Genomic DNA, 13,060 nt, shown 5'->3' with positions numbered 1-13,060 from the left:
GCCACAGAAACAGATACACACACACACATACACACACACACAGAGTTAATGAGTCAGCCTCTGATGTCACATTTCATGGGCACAGCCTGCTGTGGTACCCCAGCCCCAAGATCTCCCTCTGATCCATTATCTCCCTATCTCCAAATACCATCACATTACAGGGTAAGGTTTCAACTCATGAATTGGATGAGAAAAGCAATCCCCTAACATTCTTTGCCTCCTCTGTAAAGCAGACCACACCCCAAGGTCAGCAAAGGGACTCCCTGGATAAGGAGGACAGAGTGTGGATGAGCAATTAGCGATTAGAGCGGGCATTATAGGGAACCACAGACCCACCCATTACGCTCTCAGGTATAAAGAGCTCAGGAGCTGGAGGTCATGAATTTGCCCCTCAATCTAGGAACCTCCCCACCCAGGGCTTAAAATGATCTGATTGGCCAGACCTGGGTCACATGCCCACTCCGAGAAGTGAGGGGAGCAGCCCCACAGGAGCCCTCTGGAGGGAGATTGGGGAGGGATAGATCTCAAAGAAAGCCAAGCAGCGCTGCCAGCAACCCCCACACCCAAGTTAAATGTTGAATGGCCCGGCCCCAATTCCCTGCCCGACATTTCTGCAGGCGGTGCCATTCTGTCCTTACATTCTCTCCAGCAAAGCCCACGTAGGCACAACACACACTCATCCTTCCATCCCTGGGTTTGCATAAAAACCCACGTCCACGAAGTAGCAACTGCAATGTTTTTCAATCACACAGCAAAGATATTTAAAAATATCACCCATATGTGTTTTAAATACAGGCAAATAGCTGGCAAGGCAGCCGGCTTCACACCCGCGTGCCATTCTGAGTTATAATCTTCTCGCTTCCAACTCTCAAAATCACACGTTGAAGGCCAGACAAACCCAGAACACTGCTGAGGCGGTGCATCTATCCAGAATCTTCCCGACCCTCACAGCCCTTCTTTTTTTCCTGGTAGTAGAAACATCTATGATCCTGGGGGAAAGGAATTTCAGGGCTCCTGGACTTGAACTGAATCATCTGTCCCCCACTGAGGATACAGAAATGGAAGCAGAAAGTTTGTAGTGAAGTTTAGGAAGTTTCCTCACCAATCCAGCCTGCACCTGTTCTCTCACTGCCCCCTGCCTGCTTGCCCCCAACTATTTCTCTGGTAACAAAGTCTTTAACAGCCAACCTTGTTTATATATACTCTTGTAACTTGAGGCTTTCCATGGTTTTTTTACCTCCTAGATTGATATTTTTCTTTCATGTCCAAAATAATATCCTTCTCTAAGTAACAATTTCAACTCAAAATGGCTAAAATTATCGATTTTCTTTCCCTTATATAAGAAGTGCAGAGGTAATGAGTCTGAGTTTGGTGTGATCAGCACCTTCATAACCTTCTTGACATCAACTCTCCAATGTGCCACCCTCTTTGTGGCCATTAACCACTGCATGATTGCCTCATGGCCCCAACATAGCTGCCCCTGTGCCAGGTATCACATCTCACATCCCATTGACTAGAACTTAGTCACATATCCATTCCTAAGCCAATCAGCAGGGAGGTCAATATGAGGAGCCACGCAGGAAGATAAGGAAAAGGAAAGAGAAGGTGGAAGAAAAGGAGACAAAAGGAAGGTACTGGGCAGGGTCACAGGAGATTTCTGAGAAATCTTGGGGAGATTAAATCTTACATAGAGATTATACTCGTCTTTATAATCTCTCTTTTAGGATTGAGGCACATTTTACTGTATGGCCTCTCTCTTGCTCCCTCTCTGTCCAGCTCCTTTCTCCCTTTCCCTGGGCTGCATGGGCTTGCTTACCCAAGTGCCTTAACTCAATTTGGTCTGTGCACCACTCCCTGCCCCTGCCCCTGCCTGTGAGGCTGGCCCAGACACACTGTTCTTATCTGCAACTCCAAAAATCCCCAAAACTCTGGAATACAAAAGCTTTTATTTTCAAGTTTGTGACAAATTCATGTAGCTGCAAAATCTGTTTAGAACTGGTGGAATGTATAGACTTCTTTTTTTAAAGCTCACTTAATGTGAACTGTCGTACATTTTGCTGCAAAACTGTCAATGTACTGGGCCACGTGACTTCACCCAGACACACTCTGCACGTGATGGAGTGCAGTGCTCTAAAATCTGAGAATCTGAATTCCAAAATACATCTGGCCCCAAGGGGTTATGCAGTTTGAAGCCATTTGCGGATGAGGAAATTGTCAGGTAAATTCAAAAACTTGCCCAGGTTTGCATAGTGAGTATGGCCCGGATTTAAACTTCGGATATGTCAAAGCCAAGGCCACCTAACACACCCCTTCCATCGCCCCATCCACATGTGCGATTTCTGCATCCCCCAGCACCATACATACATTATTAATATTTACTTAATATTTTTCTCTCACCTGACTCAATTTTTACCTAAATGAATGTTTTTGTAAAAGAAAACTTCCTATCACCACGCTAAATGGAAAAACTTGCCATAAATAGAAAGTAGCTACATATAAATAAACACATCAAGAGTAAAGAAATGAATTAAATCCCTGCCTGCAAGAGGAGCTGAGCCTCTGACCTGCTGGTTCTCGCCACTTAAAAGGGACACTTTTTCCAGGGACCAAGGCCTTACCGCCCTGCTAGCACCTGAGTGTGTTTTGAAGTAATCAGGTGAGACTCTTCAAGGTTCTAGAAGGTTCTGTGTACGCTCTAGAAACAAGAGCCCCCATTGGCTGCCCTGGGACGACTGAGCCCGCCTCTGGGAGCAGGTCAGCCAATCGGCTCCTCCCTTTCATCTCTGTGGCGGAGCCTTCCGGACGTGCGCTGGGCGTCGTGAGGCCTCGCGTGAGGCGGCAGCCGGCGACGCTGAGGCGTGGCTGAGGCAGAGGAGAGGCGACGGGCGACAGGCCTGCGCCTCGGCTGTGCCTGCCCTCGGGGTCGAGGCGGCCACACGTTTGTTCTTTTGCTTCCGTTTATCTGAAAACGCGGAGTGGTTCACGCCGCCGGCCATGAGCCTCCGCAAACTTGAGGACTCCCCGAAGACTTTACGGGGGAGGCGAGGGGGGTCCCTTTGACGCGTCAGCTTGGCCGGGTGACAGCGCCCCGCGGGCAGCCTCCGGCCTGGGGCTCGGTGACGGGACTTTGTAGATGCGGCGGAAGTCCGCTGTCTATTCGGGTGATTCGAAACAGTGGAGATTATTCTAGAAAATGTGGACGGCCTGGTTCAGCCCGTTCTTAAGAGCAGAGCGAGGGCTTCCCTGAAGACAGGCCTCTCCCGGGACGGCAGCGTCGCCACAGCAGCCCGCCCGGCTCGTCGCCCCGCCGCCTGCGCCCGCGCCTCCGCTCCTCTGGCCTGCTCGCCGGCCCCTCAGGCCCAGCCTCGGCGGACGTGGTGGGAAAGGACAGTCTCCCTGGGAGGATATACGCAGGGACTCATTCCAAAGGTAAATGTTTCTGCCACTCTTTACCACACTCGAAATAGTAAGCCCTTCAGCTTTCGAGGAAAAACAAACCAGAACAGGGGTCTGACCTCCCCAGTCTATTGTGGGGAAGGGTGTAGACGACATCGAAGGTGGGATATTGGGGTGCAAGTAAAGACAGACTGTCCTGGATAAATGGGGGGAAGTGGGCTTCTCCCTGCTCCGTCCCACCCCCACCAGGACAGAGAGATTGTTCTAGGGCAGTGGGGGGGAAGGGAGGGGAAGGAGAGGGGGTGCAGGACCTGACCTGCTTCCTCACGCTGCTGCTAGGGGGCAGTAACGCCCCAGGAGTGGGGCGACTCAGGGGCATCTGGCTGGTGGAACAAGGCAGGGAGTCCTGTGCCCAGAGTCCGTTCCTGGTGTTGCCCAGGCCGTGGGCCAGGACAGCTGCGGGCAGGATGGCATCTTCCCAGCGCAGGTAGCACCATATGCGTGTGTGTCGGCTGCAGAGAGGAGCCGACTCCAGGACAATAAGTGCTTCTCCCTGGCCCTCCTGAGCATTCATGTTTGGGGGACCCTTAAGCACCTTGCCTTCAGAAAACTGAGGTGGAAACTTATCAGAAGATGGTTAGTCCTCCCCTGCAGCCAATTATATCGGGACCCCATTCCAGACCCGGCCAGCAGCCTTGCAAGGAAACCAGGGTTCAGAAACACGCAGTGTCCCTGGTGTCACACAGGGCCTTCAGCTCCGGCTCTTCTCATAAGAATAAAGTACCCTCTGTCTCACTCGGTGTCCTACGATTCATCTTGATCTATTTCAGATAGGAAAGGACCTAAAGAATAATATGAGTGCATCCTGTGCCTACTGCCTGCCCTAAAAAATAAAAGATTACAGCTAATGCCCTCCCCTCATCTCAGCCTCCCTGCCTCCCCTGCTTCTCACAGGAACTCTATTCTGAACTGGGTGTTTATCATCCCCATGGGTTTAGACTTTATTGAAACAAATGAATGTATCTTTAAACAATCTGCAGAACAGTGTTACCTGTCTTTGAAGTTCCCATAAATAGTACCACGTGCTTTGTCTTCCTCTCCTGCTTGCTGCTGCTTGGAGTTATTATCTGTGAGCATCTTCTATGTTCAAGTGTGGTTCTGAATCACTTCTGCCCCTCACGTACAGATTTCCTTTGTGTGGATACAGAACAATATATTTGTCTGGTCTGCTGTTGATGGGCATTTGGCTTATTACCACTTTCCTTTTTTTTGGTCTGTGATGAGCAATCTTACATAAAAGTACCAGTCGTTATCTCTTCATTTGCTGGATTTGGACAAGAGCTCCTGGGGAGTGTTCTCCTGGGAGTAGATTGCAGGGTATGTGAGGTACCTGTCCCACTTTATACCAGATTATACCACAGTGTTTTCCAAGGCAGCTGTACCCATTACCCTCCTACAAGCAGTGGCAAGGGTTCCAGTTGTCCCACCTTCTTGCCAACACTTGGTATTTTCAGGGTTAACGTTTTGGCCAATCTGATGAGTACAAAGTGGTACCTCATTTATGTTTAACTTGATTTTAATGGGTTTGACTTGATTTTAGGCAAGGCTGCTCTTGGGATATTTGAGTCTACATTTCTTTTGAAGCACCATCTTACCAAAGAAGTTGACTCTGAGGTTTTTTGGTTTTTTTAAAAAAAAGATTTATTTATTTATTTATACAAGCACTGGGTACAGTCAGAAGCACGGGAGGTTGAGAGAATTCACCAGAACCAGAGCAGGGAGCAGAACAGGCAGATGGACGAAGTACACTGCTGAGGGGAGCAGCAGGTGGCAGGAGGGGTCTGCGCGCCATGTGAGACCCCTGCTGGTGGCCAGGGAGCGAAAGGGCTCTGCAGAGGCTGCGGGCAGCTTCGCAGCCCAGTGCTCAACCATTGTGCCACCAGGGGAGGCCCGACTCTGAGGTTTTAACAGAGGAGGAACAGGAAGAGGGTTGGGGGAAGCCAAGGCAAAGGAAGGGGGATTCTCCTCTGTTTCACTGAGTGATACTCCTTAAGGGGCAGCATTGACCAACAAACCAGTTAGGTTCTTCAGGCCACCAGGGAGCAGCACATCTTTTACATCTTTCACAGATATGAAAACTGGCATGGGATTAAGTTATTGCCCAGGCTACATGGCCCTATCACTCTGGCCAGGTGGGGTGCAAGGCCTGTCTGGACCCCAGAATCCAGAACTAGTTATGGAGCACCACTGAACTCTACTCTTAGGCTAAGGGGGTGGGGAGTCCTGTCAGGGTAGCTGAATGGCCTAAGAGGAGCTCAGTGAAACTCAAATGGCCAATAAATACTGAAAAGCTGTTCAGTCTCACTTGTAGATAAGGAAAAATTCAAATTCAACTAAAAAGGTGGTGCCATTTTGCCAATCACCAGATTGGTCAAAAATTTAAAGCTCAAGGGGCCTCCCTGGTGGCGCAGGCGCTTGAGTGCCGCGCTGTGAAGCTGTCCGCAGCCTCTGCAGCGCGGTTTCGATCCCAGCCAGCCGATGAGAATCCTGCATGGTGCAGCAGACCTCTCCTGTCTCGCCTGCTGCTCCCCTCAGCAGTGTATTTCATCAGTCTGCCTGTTCTGTTCTCCGCTCTGTCTCTGGTGAATCCTCTCACCCCCCACACATCTGGCCTGTACCCTGGTTCTTGTATAAAAATAGATAAATCTTTAAAAAAAAATTTAAAGCTTAAGTGTTGGCAAGAATATGGAGGAATGGGCACCCTCCTCACTGCTAGGAACCAAGGTCTGATTTGAGGGTGTACAGCGGCTAGAGCTGATGAAACCCCTCAGCATCCAGGTTGGGTGACTGGGGCAGGGGAATCAAGGTTGGTGAAACCACAGGACTGGCTCAGAAAGGGGTGCAGGACCAGCCTGCCAGGGAGGCAACACCAGGCCCACCTGCTGCGTAACAAATGGCCCTGGGGCGGGGCAGGGGGTGGGCAGCACTAGGGATACGTGCTTTGTAACCATGGGACAGTCCATTGCAGCTGCTCCTGGGTAGTGGAGACCTCCATGCAGAGTGATCCAGGAACCCAGGCTCCTCCCTACTCTTGAGTCTTGATCCTCCTCCTGGAACCCATGGGCTAGCTTAGGCGTGTTATCTCTATGGCAACAACAAAGGTGCGGGAGGGCAAGTGAAACACACAATGCACCTTAAGATGCAGACCCAGAACTGGCAGGCCAAGCCTTCACCTCATTCTCCTGGCTACAGCAAGCCATGTGGCCAAACCCAAGCTCCAGTGGTGGAACATATGTGTCCCCCGCAGGGGAAGGTCACTGCAAAGTCCCAGGGCATTGGCATGAACAGCGGGAAGGATGAAGAATTGGAGCCGTCAACCGTAGATATTCTTCCACCTGGAGGAAGCTGAGGTCCAGCAAGGGTAAGCGGCTGGATCTGAGCCACACAGCCAGGCAGCCCCAGCTCCAGGACTCACACCCAGCAGCTGTCAGACGCCGAGTGAAGGCGGCTGTCACATCAAAACTTGACTCCTCCGTCGCCGGCATCACCAGGCAGCCATTTCCCAGCGAGTGACTTACAAGTAGAATGTGGAAATGCACAATTTCCTGGGCCCGATGTCTTTTTTACATTCATCTCTTGTCTGGGCCACCATCTGTCCCTCCACTCTGCAGCGACGCAGCGGCAGTGGGGCGAGGCCGCACCCACCAGGTTCCCTCCACTTTTGCACCACTTAGCAACCTCCTAACATGGACTACTGTGATCAGCAGATGTTCTTTAATTAGCATTATTTCCGTGGCTTTTATTGCCTCCCTGAGATTACCTGAATTCCAAAGCCCTCCAGGATACGCTGGACACATATGTGGCCATTTGCTTCCCTGGGGCTGGGGAGAGTGGGTGGGGCCATCCGTGACTGTCTTGGTAGGGGACTTGTCCCCTGAAAGCAGACTTCAGCCCCCAGGGAAACTTCCAGACTTAGGAGATCTGAGCTGATAGGAAACTCAGTGGGAACTCTGGAGTAAGCCTGCCTGGATTTTAATACACTCCCTGGCTCTGCAACCCTGGGCAAGTCACATCATCTCTGAGCCTCCAGGTCCTCATCTGTAAAATGGGATGCTGTCAGATATGTGTTAAATCTCCGGGGTTGGTAGGTGCCAGGCATGTGGTGATTAGACCAGTTACATAATGATGTTATTGGGCTCCTGACAGGCATCAATCACCCACACACACACATACACACACACATACAAGCATCACCCCAAGTATCATCAACACTGAAAAGGTCCACATTTATGGACACTTACCCAGGCCAGCTCTCTGCACGCACTATCTCACTCCATGTTCTCCATGTCGAGAGGTCACGGTTGCACAGAGGCAGAAACTGAGCTTCAGAGAGGTAGAGTGACTTGCCCAAGGTCACATCTAAACAGTGGCAGAGGGCCTCCATGGTGGCGCAAAGAGTTAAGACGCAACCTATGAAGCTATCTGCAGCCACTACAGCATGAGTTCGATCCCTGACCAGGGAGCTACCCACATGGCGCAGCAGACCTCTCCTAACTCACCTGCTGCTCCCCTCAGCAGTGTATTTCAATCGATCTGCCTGTTCTGTTCCCCACTCTGTCTCTGGTGAATCCTCTGACCCCCCCATGCCTCTGGCCTGTATCCCAGTTCTTATATGCACAAATAAATCTTAAAAAAAAAAAAAAAACAGTGGCAGAGCCAGGGTTTGAGTCTGAATTCTAATAGGGGTCCCTCTGATGCCATCTCTGTTTCTTGTCACCCCTATTTCTGTATTTAGTTTGAGAGAAATGGAGGTGGAGATAGACTGACCTTGCTTCCATGACATGGGTTGCTCCTTCCAACCACCTTTATAGCTGATGAGGCAGGTTCAGGGGTCGAGAGGCCTGCCCCAGGCAGGGGAGCACTAGACTTTGTGTCTCCTTCAGAACCCAGTTCTGACTTCTGTCTGATCCTGAACCAGGGAAATTGATGACTACTTCCAAACATGGATTTGAGGATTTTACTCCCTTGTCACAGCTGAGCATACGAGGCATGGGAGAGAAGCCAGCAGGCGGCTGCCCCTGAACCCGTGTGCTCTCCTGCCTTGGCCAAGGAGGTTGCTGCCCCGGGAGAGGGAGGGGAAGACAGAAGTGCGACCTAAGAGCTAGGGGTACCCCAAATCTAGCTTTGGGTCCACTCGCTGCCAGCCGGGGACAGCAGGCTGGGATGTGGGCTTGGCCTCTACACCAAGTGTCCACCAGGTGGAGCTTTCACCAAAGGCCTGGCTCAGGGCAGCCCTGGAAGAGGCCTCCCTGCCCAGCCTGGGGAAGGTACCCTGGTAGAGTCTGGGCACAAAATGCAGATGTGCAAGCCTGCATGTGACCCAGAGGATCTGTTTTTGGCCTGTGTACAACGTGCATGACAAGACATACGCTCGGGTACAAAGGCACGTTTGTGTTTGTGCTTGTGCAAAGGTGTACACGGCAGAGCACATGCAGAGGATGCAGTAGACAATGTGAGTGCAGATATGTACACATGTGTGCATGAGTGTGCAGGTGTGTGTGCACAAAAGGGGGTGTGGCACAGGGATTACTTGTTAGAGCCTGGCCTGAAGTCCTGAGGATCATTCTAGAATCTCTTTTCTGGGCTGTTTGGGGTGGGAGAGTGGGACAGATGACGTCTCAGGGTCCCCAATGCCTGGCCCATTTGCCAAAGACCCTGCTGGGTACCAAGGATTTGGAGCAAGAAGGGCAGGAGCTAGATTTGTTTCCTGGGTAGGGGGTGTCTGAATGGGAGGGGACTTTACTTCCCCCTGGGCTGAGGTTTCTGGGGTTAGAGAAATGAGGACCCTCAAAAGATAACTCCTTGAACCTTCACCCTGACCCTCAGAGCTGTGGGGAGTGTGGTGGAGATGTGGGGGTAAGGGAGAGTCATGTCTGGGTTCCTAACCCAGTGCAGCCTCTGTCAGCCGGGAAGTGATCTCCTTGCCCCAGGGAGGAGTTGGAGACAGTTTGGGGGGGGGGGGGCGGGGCGGGGGGGGGGGGGGGGGGGGGGGGGGGGGGCGGGGATTGCATTAAGGGTTTAAACACTTGAGCCCCAGCATCAAACAGAGCAGGACTTGACCCCCAGCTCTATTGCTTACAGGCGGGGTGACCTTGGGCAAGTCACTTACCCCCTCCTTGCCCCCATTTCCTCTGTCATTAAAGGGAGGAAGTGGCGGTACTTACCTCCAAGTGATGTTATGAGGAGGAAATTAGATAATGGGCTGAGCGCACCCAGCTTGTGGAAAGCAGGCCATAAACAGCAGCATTATCATTATTTTTCTGTCCTGTGGGGCCAAGTGGATCATCTTTTGGTTTGTGGAAGCCAAGAGTTGAGAAATCAGAAGCTCCAAGGAGGCTGAGAGAGTGGCAACTCATAGACCGGGGGTTGTGGGGCAGCAGACACAGCCCCCCTGTCTCTGACCTGTCTGGATGGCGTCTTCTAGAAGCACTACCTTTTCCCTCTGGCCTGAGTATGGGCGGTGAGAAAAGCTAAAAACTGGAATCAAGGCTTGGGTGACAGGGTTGCCTCAGGGTGCATGCTTTCCTGCACTCAGCCTTTGTCTTGGTGAGTGAACCCGGGGCCAGCTGTTTCGTCTCTCTCAGCCTCAGTTTGCTCATCTACAGAATGGCCACAGCCCTGACAGATGTGAGATTTAAGGAGGATGTTGGCAAGGCTCCTGGTACACAGTAGGTGCTATATGACGACGCCAATGACGATGATGGTGGTGATGGTGATGGTGTCTGTGATGTTAGGGACAAACAAAATTGTAAGCATTCACATCCCCCATCTTGCCAGAGGAGAACAGTTAATTCTTTTCTCTCTCTCCCACTCCCTCTCTCTCTCCCAGGCTGTGTTTTGCTAACTGCATGAAATATGAGAGCCTCCCGTTTGAAGAAGGAAGAGACATGGGAGGGGGGTGGACATGGAAGAAGAGAGAGCAGGAGTGGGGAAGACAGAGTGAGTGATGGGTGAGAGAAGACTGGTGAGCAGTTTGAGGGAGAGAAATTAAAAATAGAGACCACAGCGGCGGCTTTAAGGAAGGTTGCTTTGGGAAAGGAAGAAACAAACAGGAGTTCAAGCCATGGGGCTCTGTGCACCCTGCCCCGTAAGGAGACCTGTAGTGACCAACATTCCTCATTTGGCGCGGCGGTCCAGTGTGTGGGGTTTGACCTGGTGTTGGGGGGCTCTTCTCAGGGCCCAGGAAAGTCCGTGACTGTTCTTGGAGACTCGGGTTCCCGGAACAGCCAGCCTCACAGAGGAAGGGGCAGGAAGCAAGATGGGGCCACGTGTGTGGGACAAGCATGGCCTCACTTTCCAGAGCAGGTGCTTCTGGGCACGGGAGCTGCTGGCCACTTGGCCGATAAAATAGGGATCTGGAACCAGAATGGGGGCGCGGGCTTCTCGGGAGCCAGGCAAAACTGCGGGCTGAGGAGAGCCTGTGCCAGACCAGAACAGGGTCCCGGCATCGCATTAGCTAATGTCTCTAAATCTCCTGGGAGCTGTTTGATGGCATTTCGTGCCGGGGCTGCGCACAGGAAATCCAGTCCTTTCGTGGATATAGAATCAGCGCCGCAAGGGGCCCCGACCTGGTCGGTGATCACAGCCCTCAGGATGTCAGCTCTTAGCACGATGTGAGGGGTGTAACGTTCTGTTCAAACATTTATTCTGCTGGCAAAAAGGGAACGGGTTAAGTTTCTTTTCTTAAATCCACAGTGTGGGACACCCCCATTTTGACTTGATCTTTGGGTGGGGTGCAAGGTAGGCGCGGAATTGCGGTTTGCCCATCTGGATAGCCAGTTGGTGCAGTGCCCTATTCAAAATGCATTCTCTCTTCACCCCGCTAGGCTTTAATGCCAGCTCGCTGTCTGTGAGTCTATCCTGTGTTGGTGTGAATTTGTTTTTGGACATTTCCTTAGGTTGTCCCCTGGGTCTGCTTGTCTGTCCTTCCACCTCCTGTCTTTATTACAACTTTATAATAAGTCTTCATATCTGATAGGAAAAGATTCCCCCACCCCCTTCTCTGTCTTCAGTAGCCCTGGCTACTCCTGGTCCTTGTAGCGCCTTCAGAGTTTTAAGATGGTTATCAAGTTCTGTGGCAATTCCCCTGGCATTGTGACTAGCATGATCGTAAGTACAAGCGTTCATTTGGGAGGGAAGGATGTCGTCACCGCATTACATCATCTAGTCCACGAAACATGAAACTGTCCCTCTCTTTCGTCATGGCTCCTTTCACAGTTGTCCCAGGTGGATGGGGAGGTTATTCCATGGGATGTGTGTCAGCAGGAGTGCCCGAGGAAACAGACCCTCCCCACACACCAATGGGATGAGGAATCCCGGTGATAAAAATAACTGATGCTCATAGAAATGAAGACGATGATAGATCTAGGCAGGCTCTAAGCCCACTTCCAGAGCTAACACCTCCATTTGACATTTGCCTTTCCTGACTTTATTCTGAGTAGCACATTTTATTTTTATTTTTTATTATTTATTTATTTATTTATTTATTTATTTATTTATTTATTTATTTATTCATACAAGCACTGGGTACAGTCAGAAGCGCGGGAGGGTGAGAGAATTCACCAGAGCCAGAGCAGGGAGCAGAGCAGGCAGAAGGACCGAAGTACACTGCTGAGGGGAGCAGCGGGCGGCAGGAGAGGTCTGCGCGCCATGTGGGACCCTCACCCAGCGGCCGGGGATCGAACCGGCGCTGCAGAGGCTGTGGGCAGCCTCGCAGCCCAGCACTCAACCGCTGCGCCACCGGGGAGGCCCGAGTAGCACATTTTAAATGAAGACTGGGATAATTTCATAATACTGTTCTAGAACCTGTTTCTGTTCACTTTACTGGATAACCAGTGATCATGTCACCTCAGCGCATACACAGGACCCTCATCTTTCTAAATAATTGAATATGTTCCGGGCTAGGCTTCTAGGTCAGTGTCCCAGAAGGCATGCACAGTAGGGTTTTTTTAAAGTGGGAGAGTACAGATGTGTGGACAAGGGAATGTAGAGGCCCCCAGCTGCTGGCAAGATGGGGAAGCCATTTCCAACCCAGATCTGAAGAGCTGTGGGAGGGACAGTTATTAGGTCCCCTGTGAGAGCAGCAGTACAACTTGACATGGCCTGTGACTGTGGAGGGACCCAGCCTCCCCACCTCCAGCCAGAACTGCAGGAGGCAGGGAGGGAGCTGAGGAATGACTACCCCTAATTTTTTCTGTTCCCATCCTCTTATCTCCTGCCTGGGCCACCCATTGGTCAAACCCATCTGAGTCTGAGAGCAAAGGGGCTTGGGAGCTATAGTCCACAGAGGTCAGCACACGGGGCACTGCGCTCAGGGAGAGTGAATGGGGAAGGGGAGCCACCGGGTAATAATCAGCGCAGTATGAATACACTGTCCTTCAGTCGCTGACCTTGAAGGGAAGTCATGTCGAGGGAACCTGTCCCTCTTGTATTTTTCCTCTCCAGTCTGATGGTCATTGAGAGCCAGCCCATGGTCAAGGCCGCCACCCTTGCTTTTTAGGTATCTGCCTTTCTAGATGCTTCCCTCCCCATAAGAAGTGGGGCAGGCGCAAGTGAAAAGAGCGCCAGGCTTGATGTGAGTGAACCCTGGCCCTGGTCCCACCCC

At 51.5% G+C, this 13,060-nt stretch overlaps 1 protein-coding gene across 1 annotated transcript in view; it reads left to right on the top strand.

The window, feature by feature from the left end:
- The first annotated feature begins 3,326 nt into the window (after positions 1–3,326).
- The window catches only part of CUX2 (cut like homeobox 2), a 234,547-nt gene continuing 224,813 nt past the window's right edge, over positions 3,327–13,060 (top strand). Inside the window, exon 1 of the mRNA XM_054695336.1 lies at positions 3,327–3,429. The gene's annotated coding sequence lies outside the window, so the exon portion shown is untranslated. The remainder of the gene's footprint in view (positions 3,430–13,060) is intronic.

Source organism: Talpa occidentalis, unplaced genomic scaffold (genome assembly GCF_014898055.3).
Source record: "Talpa occidentalis isolate TD23 unplaced genomic scaffold, MPIMG_talOcc4v2.1 talOcc4.14, whole genome shotgun sequence".
Classification (NCBI taxonomy): domain Eukaryota; kingdom Metazoa; phylum Chordata; class Mammalia; order Eulipotyphla; family Talpidae; genus Talpa; species Talpa occidentalis.
The sequence above is the reverse complement of the archived record's forward strand: the minus strand, read 5'-3'. Positions and strand labels throughout refer to the sequence as shown.